This window comes from Gopherus evgoodei, chromosome 13 (assembly GCF_007399415.2).
Source record: "Gopherus evgoodei ecotype Sinaloan lineage chromosome 13, rGopEvg1_v1.p, whole genome shotgun sequence".
NCBI lineage: Eukaryota > Metazoa > Chordata > Testudines > Testudinidae > Gopherus > Gopherus evgoodei.
This window is the reverse complement of record NC_044334.1, coordinates 33,559,143-33,571,473: the sequence shown is the minus strand read 5'-3', so window position 1 is coordinate 33,571,473 and position 12,331 is coordinate 33,559,143. Positions and strand designations below refer to the sequence as shown.

General features: G+C 48.7%; 2 non-coding genes across 2 annotated transcripts; both read right to left on the bottom strand.

Moving 5' to 3' along the window:
• Nucleotides 1–1,202: 1,202 nt before the first annotated feature.
• On the bottom strand, nucleotides 1,203–1,284 carry TRNAS-AGA. Its single transcript has one exon. It is a non-coding gene; the product is annotated as a tRNA-Ser (tRNA).
• Nucleotides 1,285–11,107: 9,823 nt separating this feature from the next.
• Nucleotides 11,108–11,306, bottom strand: LOC115661255. Its single transcript, XR_004003061.1, has one exon. It is a non-coding gene; the product is annotated as a U2 spliceosomal RNA (small nuclear RNA).
• Between the last annotated feature and the right edge of the window lie 1,025 nt (nucleotides 11,307–12,331).

Below are 12,331 nucleotides of genomic sequence, written 5' to 3'. Positions count from 1 at the left end.
TTCCTTTGTAGAGAGGTGAAGTGAGTAATGTAGATCTCCTGTCTTATTCTAGTGAAGTCCATTTGTATAGAAGTTTGGTTATTAATGAGAATCTCTAGGTTGGAGAGCTCTTTTTTGATGTTTTCCTGTTTGCTGTATAGGATGCTGATCAGGTGGTTCCTCAGTTTTTTTGACAGAGTATGGCATAATCTCTCACTGTGGTCTGTGTAGTATGTAGATAGCAGTGGATTTTTTACCTTTAGTCCATTTGGTATGATGTCCATCCGTTTGCATTTGGAAAGGAAGATGATATCTGTCTGTATTTGTGCAAGTTTCTTCATGAGGTTGATGGATTTCCACTCCATACGGCTAAATGCAGTGCCTTGCATGGTGTCAAGTATCAGAGGGGTAGCTGTGTTAGTCTGGATCTGTAAAAGCAGCAAAGAATCATGTGGCACTTTATAGACTAACAGAAGTTTTGGAGCATGAGCTTTCGTGAGTGAATACCCACTTCCTCAGATGCATGTAGTGGAAATTTCCAGGGGCAGGTATATATATGCTAGCAAGCAAGCTAGAGATAACGAGGTCAGTTCAATCAGGGAGGATGAGGCCCTGTTCTAGCAGTTGAGGTGTGAAAACCAAGAGAGGAGAAACTGGTTCTGTAGTGGGCAAGCCATTCACAGTCTTTATTCAATCCTGAGCTGATGGTGTCAAATTTGCAGATGAACTGAAGCTCAGCAGTTTCTCTTTGAAGTCTGGTCCTGAAGTTTTTTTGCTGCAGGATGGCCACCTTAAGGTCTGCTATAGTGTGGCCAAGGAGGTTGAAGTGTTCTCCTACAGGTTTTTGTATATTGCCATTCCTAATGTCTGATTTGTGTCCATTTATCCTTTTCCGTAGAGACTGTCCAGTTTGGCCGATATACATAGCAGAGGGGCATTGCTGGCATATGATGGCGTATATTACATTGGTGGATGTGCAGGTGAATGAACAAGTGATGGTGTCGCTGGTGTAGATATGTGGGCAGAGTTGGCATCGAGGTTTGTTGTCAGACAACCTGCCAACCTGAAACATATTCTCATCAGTAACTGCACACCGCACCATAATATCTCTAGCTCAGGAACCAATCCATGCAACAAACCATCACTTGTTCATTCACCTGCACATCCACTGTGGATGCTTGGACACTAAGAGTGCAATAATAACAACAACAACAACATGCTTGCATAGTTGGCAGGATTTGAACCTGTACAGGGAAACCCCAATGGATTTCTAGTCCAGCACCTTAACCACTCGACCACAACTACTTAACATACCTTTGTTTCACTACATGATGATTCTGTTCTCACTGAATTGTCATTCCAATTGTTTGCTCAGACCAGCTTCCCCAGCACACTCATGGCTGCACATCAGTGTAAGTGTGTCCTTGGCTGAACAGCAAGAGTTCCTGCCCATTTCCCTTCCGGCTGGAGCAGGGTGAGAGTGTGTTTGTGTGAACGACATTGCTGTAGATTGTTGTTCATTCCCCACTCTGACAATTCAGACAGTCTCTTTCCTAGTCAAATCTCCACCACATCGTTCCAATAGCCGGGGGCAGGATTTCTCTGGGGCACTGAAATGTTTCAGGGGATTGGTGTGTGAGCTTAGCCTTGCGTTCCACCCTTGATGTTTCATGGACGAACAACAGCAGCAGAAAGAAAGAGCCGAGCCAATATCTCCCTGGCAGGGATGCAGGTGCCATGTCCCTTCTGTCTGCCCATCGCCATTGCAGGAGAGAAGAGTTCACTGGAATCGAATACCCTGGCTCAGACCAGAGACATAGGGAGGTTTTGCTGCTCATGGATTTGTGCAAAGGAAACTGTGTCTCTGTGTGAAATTGAGGCGGGAAATGAAACGTCCACATGGTGGCCGAATGCTCTAGGGAATGTGGGTGAAGGACTCGGGCTGAGAAATGATTTAACGGGGTTTGTTTCAATTATTTGCCCTAATTAAAAACTATGGCTAAAAGGCAGCTACTGTGGTTAGTACTTGTACCTGTGTAGGGACACTCCAGTGGGTGTTAAGTCCATTGCCTTCACCAAGGGCAGTTGATTATTTTATCAAGGTACAAATTTCTTGGTCAAGGTCTAGACTCCAGAGAAAACAATACACTGATGATAAGAAGAAGAACATAAAAAGATTTTGCAGCCACCATGGGCATAACTATGATGTGTCATGTTTCACTCTTTGTATCTGGCGCCACCTCCTTTCCCTTTTGCCTTATAGTTGACCAAGGACAAAGCTGAATATCTCTTCAGATACCAGGGAGTGTTTATGTCCATCCCTGCGAGCTACACAGGGGTTTGATGTTGCTGCTTTCAATCCTCTGGCTCTGCCGGGATAAGGAACAATTCAGGCTGTCACTGAACTGAAGGAGGAAGATCATTTTTTGACAGGGAGAGGGACGCCTCCTCTTAAAGGTTTTGGTCTGGCTGGCAGTCCTGGTTCCCAGGTCTTGCCCATGGGGCTTCAGCAGTTTTGGGACCAGGTCAGTCCTTGGCCCCACCTGCTGCCCCCGGGGGCTCCCCTCCAGGGGCCCCAGCAGTGCAGCATCTACCTGCTCGCTCCAGTGGCTGCCGGCCTCTCCCCATGGCAGGGCAGGGCAGAGCTATGCCTCTATGCGCTGCCCCCACTCCAAGCCCCTGCAGCCAATGGGACGCTGTGGGGGTGATGCCTGGGGGCAGCAGCATGCAGAGGCCCCCCAGCCTGCCCTACCTTGGAGCCCCAGGTAAGTGCCGCACCCCTGACTCCCTCCCAGAGCCTACACCACCACCCCCTCCTCACATACCCCCTCCTCCCCCCAAACTTCCTCCCAGAGCCTGCACCTCCTCCACACCTCCCAGCCCCCCAACTCCCTCCCACAGCCTGCACTCCCTCCCTCCACACACCCCCTCCCACCCGCCCCAATCTCCCTCCCAGAGCCTGCACCCCCATCCCTCCTCCTATTCCCCCTACCCTCGCCTAGAGCCTGCACCCAGCACCCAAACTCCATCCCACAGCCTGCACCCTAGAACCTCTACCCCACCCAAAGTCCCTCCCAGAGACCAGCCTCTCACCCCTTCTGCACCCAAACTCCCCCTAGAGCCTGCACCCCTCCTGCACCCCAATCCACAGCCCCAACCCAGGGCCTGAACCCTAGACCTCCTCCCCCCATCTCTCTCCCAGACCCTTAGGCAGGTGAGAGGCAGAGTTTTGGAAGGTGAGTTCTGAGTGGTATGAGTGACATTATTGGCCCACTGGGAGGATTGGAGGACTGGCACTGGCCCTAAGGTAAATTGAAGTTGAGACCCTGCTTTAAGGGATTGGAGCAATGCTGGAGAGACTGATGGGCAGGGAGCTGGGGAGCTGTGTGTGCTCCAAGGAGAGTTGTTGTTGTGCTCTTGTGACACAGAGCAGGGGTGGGGAGTTTGTAAGCTGTGGTGTTTGTAGAGAGATTAAGTTTAGTAACCCCCAGGTTAAAAACTGTTCCTGCTCTTGGCTCTACAGGGTATTTTTGTTCAGAGAACAGCTCAGTGGGTGAATGTTTCCCTGCAGGATAATGGGTTCCTAGTTACAATCCAAGGGCTGGTCTACACTACGGGGGGAAATCGATCTAAGATGCGCAACTTCAGCTATGTGAATAACGTAGCTGAAGTCGAAGTATCTTAGATCGAATTACCTCCCATCCTCACGGCACGGGATCAACGTCTGCGGCTCCCCATGTCAGCTCCGCTACCACCGTTTGGGTTGGTGGAGTTCCGGGATCGATAGGAGCTCGTTCGGGGATCAATATATCACGTCTAGATGAGACGCGATATATCGATCCCCGAGAAATAGATTGCTACCCACCGATACGGCGGGTAGTAAAGACGTAGACCAAGTGATTCCCTTGGAAAACTTTTTCGAATGAAGATCGATTTCCAGACCCATCTCCAGTATGCTCAGGAGTTTGCTGAATGGGGATGGTTGTAATGAATTTAAACACTCAGCATTTTCCTGTGCATATGAATAAAGACCTAGTAGAGCTGTCCTGCAGCTGAAATCAGTTCCAGTTCTCGGCGTCTCTAAGAGGGACACTCTGTATCTGAGGCATGTGCAACACCTCTGTGGTGATCATAGGTGAAAAAATGCTGGATTCAATGAAAGATGAGACCATAGGAGGGGAAGGTGAACGGCAGCACCACACAGGGTCATAATACTGAGACACAGGGCTTCACTGTCACTGCCCCTGTGTTTTCCATCATTTATATCCTAAGGAACACACCCTCCCCCTCCCACACACACTATCACACACAACCTTCTCCCCTTGAGCCCAATCCAACCCTCCCCCTCTCCCACACACACTCCATGGGACACAACCTCTCGGTGACTCACCCAGATGGGGGCTTGTCTCTGCATCTCCCCAATAGGGGAGCAGAGAGCCAAAAGGGATACAGGAGACCAATGGAGCTAGGCAGGAATAGAAAAGACTTCCCTTCCCTCCTCAAGGGTTCCATTAATCTCACTCATGGGATGTTCCAGCACCACGTGGGCTCAAAGCACCAACCTTCCCCTCAGCAATGAAAGGGGGGAACTAGCTCTATCACACAGAAGGAGGCTCCCCACCTCTGCTGCTGCCATCCTGCAGCCTTAAATATCAATTTGTTTTAGCTAATGTAACCCTCTCATCCATCCATGAAACATGGAGACAAGCCCCTGAATATTGACTTCAGTGGTGCAGTGGGTTAGTGTATAGTATCTATATAACAGTGTTGAGTGGAGTAATGTTGAGGTTGTAAGTTCAAACCTCACCTAGAGCACTACTTTTCTTTAAGCAAACAGCTTCTACCAATCATTTTATCCTGCAGAAAATACAATTCCAGCTCAAAAGACACTGAGGTCTCCTTGCTTTACAGAAAGCTGGGCAGAATCCACAGATCTACCCGGCTCTGCTCTTCACCAGCCGCCTGTGTCAAGAGGGGTCAGGCAGAGCCCAGAGCACTGCCCTTGACTCCTCCTCAGTCTTTGCTCCCCAAACCAGCTGTGTGACTCAGAACCTGCCTGGCTTTCTCTATGTTAATGTGGTTTTCATCTGTTATGTTGATGTGCATGTGGGTCCTGTGTGATTTTGGTGGATGCCTGGCATAGTTTTGAGTGCATTGGTGTGTGTATGTTTTTTACATGCAGATTGTTTTTTGCTAAGTATTCTTCTGGTATGTGGTTTTTGTGCTTTCTTGTTGTATGCTTTTGCTGTACATTTTGGTGTGGATTTGTTCTTTCTATATTTTGTGTGGCTTTCCCTTATGTGTATATGGTTCTGTGTGTGTTTGTGTGTGTGGGGGGAGTTGTTTATGTCTGTGTGGACCTGTGCAGTCTGGGGAAGGGGCACTGGGCATTTGGAAAGAGACACTGGAGAAAAGCTGTTGGAGGCTGATTGGGTGCTTGGGCTGTTTGTTAGGCTGGGTTTGGAACCAGTTCTTGGAACTTTTCTTTTCTGGAAATGTTGCTGTCCCCACCCTAGAACTCACACTAGTGGCTCTTGTTATCTAGAGGTGGGAGGGGAAGGGACCGAAAGAGGAATTGAGGTGCAGGGTGTGTGCTGCAGTGGTGGGTGGTTGCTGGTGGGAGTGACATGAGCTGCTTGAAAAGAGGGGTGGTACCAGCTGTTGTCGGTCTGCTTCGTGTTTTCTGACAGACTTGTCGCATATTGGGTGGTCACTAGGTGACACTGTCTGACAGCGATGCTGAGTGGAGCCATCAGGGCCTTGTGTGCTCAGAGCGCGGCACACGCCCGTGAGAAGCAAATCAAGGCCAGGCCGTCGTCGGTTCCTGCTGCCAGGAGGAGGAACAGAGACCTCAGGAGCGGTGCCGCCTCCTGCCTGGTGAGAAGGTGCAGCACTGGGGTTTGTTCACAGGGCGAACCCGCTTGCATGTACTGCTGTTTTCTGTCTGTCACTGGGTGACGGTTTCTGACCAGCTGGCAGCCAATCGGCTGTCACTGCCTGGGGTGGTGCTGCTGTTGCCCAGGGCTGGATGGGGAGTTGGGCTGTGGGCCAGGGGGTGCCTGCCTCACAGCTGGGGGTCAGGCAGGGCTGTCCTTATTCTTTTAGTAACCAATGTTTTTACATACCCTTTTGTTCTTGGTAATTTCACTTTGTACTTTAATTTTTTTTATGTCCATTCTTTTATTCCCACCAACAGATAAACCTTGTGTCTCATGCATATTTTGCCTTTATATGTGCCTTTACCACCTAAGGATGTTTCCCTGTTAACAGATGGGCGTTTCTTGACTTCTGCTCTTCTGCAACATTGGTTTCTGTAAATACAGTTAAAATGCTTGTTAATCCTTTTCTGCCTAATGCAGTATTTTCTTTTTTGTCACACAACACACAACAATGCTAACAAGACAAACAACACAAGCCAAAATGCAAAACATAAAAAACAAAACACAATCTTTGGTGCAACAGTAGATTCATGGTATTCTGGGTTGCTCTTCAGCTGGTACCAGCTTTTCCTGATTTTCTAAAAGACAAAAAGAACGTGTTTCTACCCCTTCTGGGGTGGCAAATTATTTCTTAAAATAGCCCTTCCTTTTACAAATATCCTTGTTGATTGCAAGCAAAACAAAGGAATTACTCCCACACTTCCTTGTGTTTTTGTTCTATAGGCAGGCCAGGTTTCAATGGCTCCCATCTTTTAAGGGTTTAGGGGAAATTATCCCACTGGTCAGTTATTACATTCATGAGGTGGTGTGCCTCAGTTTTTCTTCTTATACAGCAGACCAAATTTGTAATGTTTATTTCTGCTTTGTTAAGCTTTAGGTTTATGCACAGGGAATAGCTGAGAAGCATCATTACCATCTGACCTTAAAGTTTTTTTCCCCAAATCATACACATTATACATTGTTACAGGGGTACTTATTAACATTAAAGTTATCCCAATGTTTAATATTAACATCAAATCTATTAAAAGTATCGGATTATACCCAGTGGTGAGCTAGAGCCAGTTCGCAACGGTTCGCAGGAACCAGCTGTTAAATTTAGAAGTCCTTTTAGAACCGGTTGTTCTAGGACAACCGGTTCTATAAGGGCTTTATTTAACAAGAGCTCCGGCACTCCACCCTGGCCCCAGCTCAAGCTCACTTCCCCCTCCTCTCCTGAATGCTCTGCCCCCCTCCCCTGCTTCACGCAAATCAGATTTTCACAGGAAGCCTGAAACAAGCAGCAGGCACGTAAGCTGGGCCACGGGGGGAGGGGAGGTGTGGCCAGCTTAGCAGCTCCCTCCAGCCTTGTACCCCCAGCAGAGCACCTCCAGCCCCATCCTGATCCTGCCCCAGCCGAGTACCCCTGGCTCCAGTCCCGTGGCTATCTGTGGCGCCGGTGCTGGGTCCCAGCCCTGAGGCTCCGGCCTGCCTGGCCCCTGTGGCACTGGTGCTGGGGCCCAGCCCCGCAGTTGCTGCTCCCGGCCTGGCCCAGCTCACGCCCCGCGGCGCCGGTCCTGGGTCCTGGCCCCGTGGCTCCGGCCTGGCCCCTACAGCGCCGGTGCTGGGTCCTGGCCCTGCGGATCTGGCCCAGCCCCCGCGGCGCCAATGCTGGGTCCCAACCCTGTGGCTTCGGCACAGCCCGGCCCCCGCGGTGCTGGTGCTGGTCCCTGCCTTCCAGTTACAGCTCCCGGCCCAGTCTGGCTCAGGCCCTGTGGCGCCGATGCTGGTGCTGGGCCTGGCCGAGCAGCTCCAGGCAGCATGGTAAGGGGGCAGGGAGCAGGGAGAGGGTGTAGGAAGAGGGCAGGGGAGTTTGGGGGTCGTGGGAAGGTGCATAGGGGTGAGGTGATCAGAATGCAGGAAACAGGGGGATTGAATGGTGGCAAGGGTCCTGGGGGGGCAGTCAGGAAGGAGCAGGGGGTGGAGGGGGGCAATCAGGGGCAAGGATTCCAGGGATGGTCAGGGGACAGGGAGAAGGGGTGGTTGGATGGGACAGGGGTCCTGAGGGGCAATCAAGAAAGAGAAGAGTGGTTGGATGGGGAGGAAGGGGTTAGTCAGAGGACTGGGAAGGGAAGTGGATGGGGCAGAGGTCCCGGGGGGCATCAAGGAACGTGGTGGGGTGGATGGGGCAGAAGTCCGGGGAGGTGGCCACGACCGCATCATGGGGGTGAGGAGGAGGAGGGAACCTCATCACTGGTTATACCAACCCTTTTCTTTAGGCAATTTGTTTTTGGGGCCAGTGTGTTCAAAGTTCTCTTGAAATTTTGCACAGGTTTTTTAATTTATAGGGATAGTTGGGATTATGTTTTCCAATGTGCATTACTTTGCACTTATCAGCACTGACGTTCATCTGCCATTTGGTTGTCCCGTCACCCAGTTTTGTGAGATCTCTTTGTGGCTCTTCGCAGGCTGCCTGGGACTTAACTATCCTGAGCAATTTTGTATCATCTGCAAATTTTGCCACCTCACTGTTTACCCCTATCCCCAGATCATTTATGAATAAGTTGAACAGTTCTGCTCCCAGTACAGACACCTGGGGACAAGAGAGGGAAGATCCTCTTCCGACACTGGCAGACCAGGTGCCAGCTCATTCCAAGGCCCCTAGGCCTTACTGAAAAGTGACAAACGCATGGCTGAAAACTAGTCTTGCTGACCTGTTTGTTAGTGTTGTTAAAACAGGCATTAGATTCATAAAAATGTGTTTAGTGTTTATGACAAGCTCGTGAGCTGCTGCATGCATTCTTCTCACCTATAATAGCCGTAGCCCATGTTGTAAGGTGATATATAAGTGTTGGCACTAAAGCTGTAAAGCCCCTTGCCGCCACCCCGCCACCAGTCAGGAGAGAAGCATTACCAAGTGTGAAACATTAGTTTACCAGAAGAAGCGTCATCTCCTTTCCAACAAGAGAAGGCCCTGACTGAGACATCAGACAAGCCACTGTGGATTATCCATGGACAAAAGACTTGGCTGATTGCTCCCCCTCACACACCCATGAGGAAGCAGAGACCTGCACAAACACTTGCCCCCATCAGCTTGAGCTCTGGGGGAATGGAATAAAAATCCCTGTCAGGAAGAAACTCTTGTCCCCACCCCCGATGCTGCTTGGATTCAGGGAGACGGCACGCCTTCTAAGCATAAGCAAGGGATCCCGGCTGTTTGACTAGGGTTAGCCCTAAAGGACATTATCATAAATGGATAGTTAAGAGTTAATGGAACAGAAGTACTTCATATCTCTTTTGCCTGTAAAGGGTTAACAAGATCAGTGAGCCAGGCTGTCACCTGACCAGAGGACCAATCAGAGGACAGGATACTTTCAAATCTTGAGAGAGGGAAGTTTGTGTGTGTGCTGTTAGAATTGGGTTGTTGTTCACTCTGGGGGCTCAGAGGGACCAGACGTGCAACCAGGTTTCTCTCCAATCTCTCCGATACAGGCTCTTATAAATTCAGAATAGTGAGTACTGGATAGATAAAGCGAGTTAGGCTTATGTTTGTTTTCTTTATTTGCAAATGTGTATTTGGTTGGAAGGAGTTCAAATGTGTATTTGGCTGGAAGGAGTTCAAATGTGTATTTGGCTGGAAGGATTTTAATTTGTACTTGTATACTTAGGCTGGGAGGGTATTCCCAGTGTCTACAGCTGAAAGACCCTGTAACATATTCCATCTTAAATTTATAAAGATAAATTTTACTGTTTTTTCTTTCTTTAATTAAAAGCTTTTCTTGTTCAAGAAACTGATTGTTTGTTTTATTCTGGTGTGAGACCCCAGGGGACGGGGTCTGGATTCACCAGGGAAATGGTGGGGAGAAAGGAGGGAAGGGGGAGAGAGAGGCAAATTTCTCTCTGTGTTAGGATTACATTCTCTCTCAGGAAGAGTCTGGGAGGTGGAGGGAGAAGGAGGGGGAAGGTGCATTTTCCTCTCTGTTTTAAGATTCAAGGAGTTTGAATCACAGCGATCTTCCAGGGTAACCCAGGGAGGGGAAGCCTGGGAGAGGCAATGGTGAGGGAAAGGGTTTACTTTCCTTGTGTTAAGATCCAGAGGGTCTGGGTCTTGGGGGTCCCCAGGCAAGGTTTGGGGGGGACCAGAGTGTACCAGGCACTGGAATTCCTGGTTGGTGGCAGTGCTACAAGTACTAAGCTGGTAATTGAGCTTAGAGGAATTCATGCTGGTACCCATCTTTTGGACGCTAAGGTTCAGAGTGGGGAATTATACCATGACAGACATACAGAGTTTGCATGTTACAGCAGCTTCTACCACACCTGGGTGGCAAGCTAGAGTCAGGGTGCCCAAGGGGGCTGTCTGTGACTCCATGTTAAGGCTGTTCTAGTGCCTGAGGAGATCACACTTGATACTTGGTGGGTGAGATCAAAGTGTGGAATACACAACCGTGAGGAACCCCACTGCCTGCCAGCCCCAGGCGCTGGGGGCTCCTGCTCTCTGGGGCTCTTGCTGCACTAGAAAGGTAATTTCTAGCTTGCCTGGTTCAGAAAACCAGAAGGGAAAGATAGATAAACCCACCGGACATTTTTTTAAAAAAGAATCCTCATGATTTGTAAGCCACTGTCGTGATTTTGGGGATTTTCCAATAGTGAGGGTGGCAATAATGAGAAGTGAAGGGTTATTATTTAGCATTTAGATTACAGTAGGTTTGGGGGGAAAAAAAATCAGGATTGGGCCCCTGTGTGCCGGGTGCAGCACGACACCTAGTGCCTTGTCTCGATCTTACGAACCAAGATACATAGAACGTAGGTCGGGTGGGGAGAAGTCTGTGTAACTCATGCAGTTGTTGATGTACATGTAACCTCAAATATTACCAAGCCCCCACCCCAAGAAAAACAAAAACAAAAAACCAACCATCTCCCCAACAGACCCAGAGTCTGGAAAGCATTTGTCCCTCATACTGTTGAAAAGACTCACAGCAGAAAGAAGGTGTCCAGCCTCTTAAATAATTCTCTAGCCAGACAAAGAAGAACCTCTCACATCTGCAGACTCACAAAACACTCCCAAGAAAGCATAAGTGTATTGTATTTATCATAAAGAAACAAAAACACTAAAGACACCAGATTTTTCTGCTATTTCAAAAAAATCTGCTTGAAAGAAAGATCATCACAGTTTAACTCTTTTCTGTTTTTCTAACCAGAAGGTTCTCTCCAAAAGGAGATACACTGTTTCTGGAAGCACTACACTACCAGATCCATGCAGGGAGTAGACAAAGCAAGCTCCTGTTCTAACTAATCCTCTCCTTTCAAAAATCAAGCTAATACACAATCCTCACATCAAAGACATATCACAGATTGTACTGCAAAGAACAGACACTATGTTTTGATCTTAGTTCTAGGGAGCCAAAAAGCAATGCTAACCGTCTGCCACGCACACACACCCCCACGCCCACCCATTTCTACCTCACCAGGACGAGCTCCCAGACACGCAACAAACACCATAACTAGGGAACTCTACGGGAGACTGACTCAGTTCCCCGAAATGACTCCAGTGGAAGAATTCAAAGCAAGAACCCTTAACACACAATTCTGTTCAAAGACAGGCAAGTCTTGCAGATGCCTTCCTCTCGCTGGTTTCCCCTCTAGACTCCTAATTTCCATAAACCCACCCACTGACCTGTGACTACCAATCTCTCACTGTTAACTTTTACAGCAAATCAGGGCAAAGAAAGCCTATGCAAGCGCTATTCCGCAGCCCCGATGCTCTTTTCTGCTCCTTCCCAAGCAACTATCTCAAACATACACTCAATTGCATCAAAGCAGTTCCTCACTATTTGGGGCATTGGTGCCCCTTAGTCCCTCTGAGGTGATCGGCTGGTTCCTTTTGGCCTTAAACGCTAGGTAGGAATCTGACTCAAAGGGCCACAACCTTCCTCCTCTTCTGCTCCTATGAACTATCCCTCATCTGGGCAAAACGTTTGAAAACACTGGTGTTTTCCCAACAGGAAAGGGATGGACAATTTCTCTTCTGTGGGGAGACAAGGGAAACCATGCAATCACCTTCTGGAAGATATATTAAGGAGGGCAGCGTAAGAACCCTCACGGACTAGATTAAGAAAACAGTTCTTTAACTGACCTTCCAACAATGACAAACTGAAATCTGCAAGAGCAGCCTTTCAACTCAGGGACCCAAAAATAAGCTGTTGCCAATAACTAACTCAAGAGTTACAAATGACTCCAAACCACACACTCTTAGGACAAACCAAACCTTAACACAAACAACAATGCATTTCTTTGCTGCTCTTCAACCATGATAACCAAAAACTTATGAAACCAAGAGCCAGCAGAATACACATCACAGAACAGTCCCCTGCTAGCTAGGAAGCCATCTCACTAACACAATGAGCTCAAAAAAAAAAGGGGCCAAAAATCCTATACAG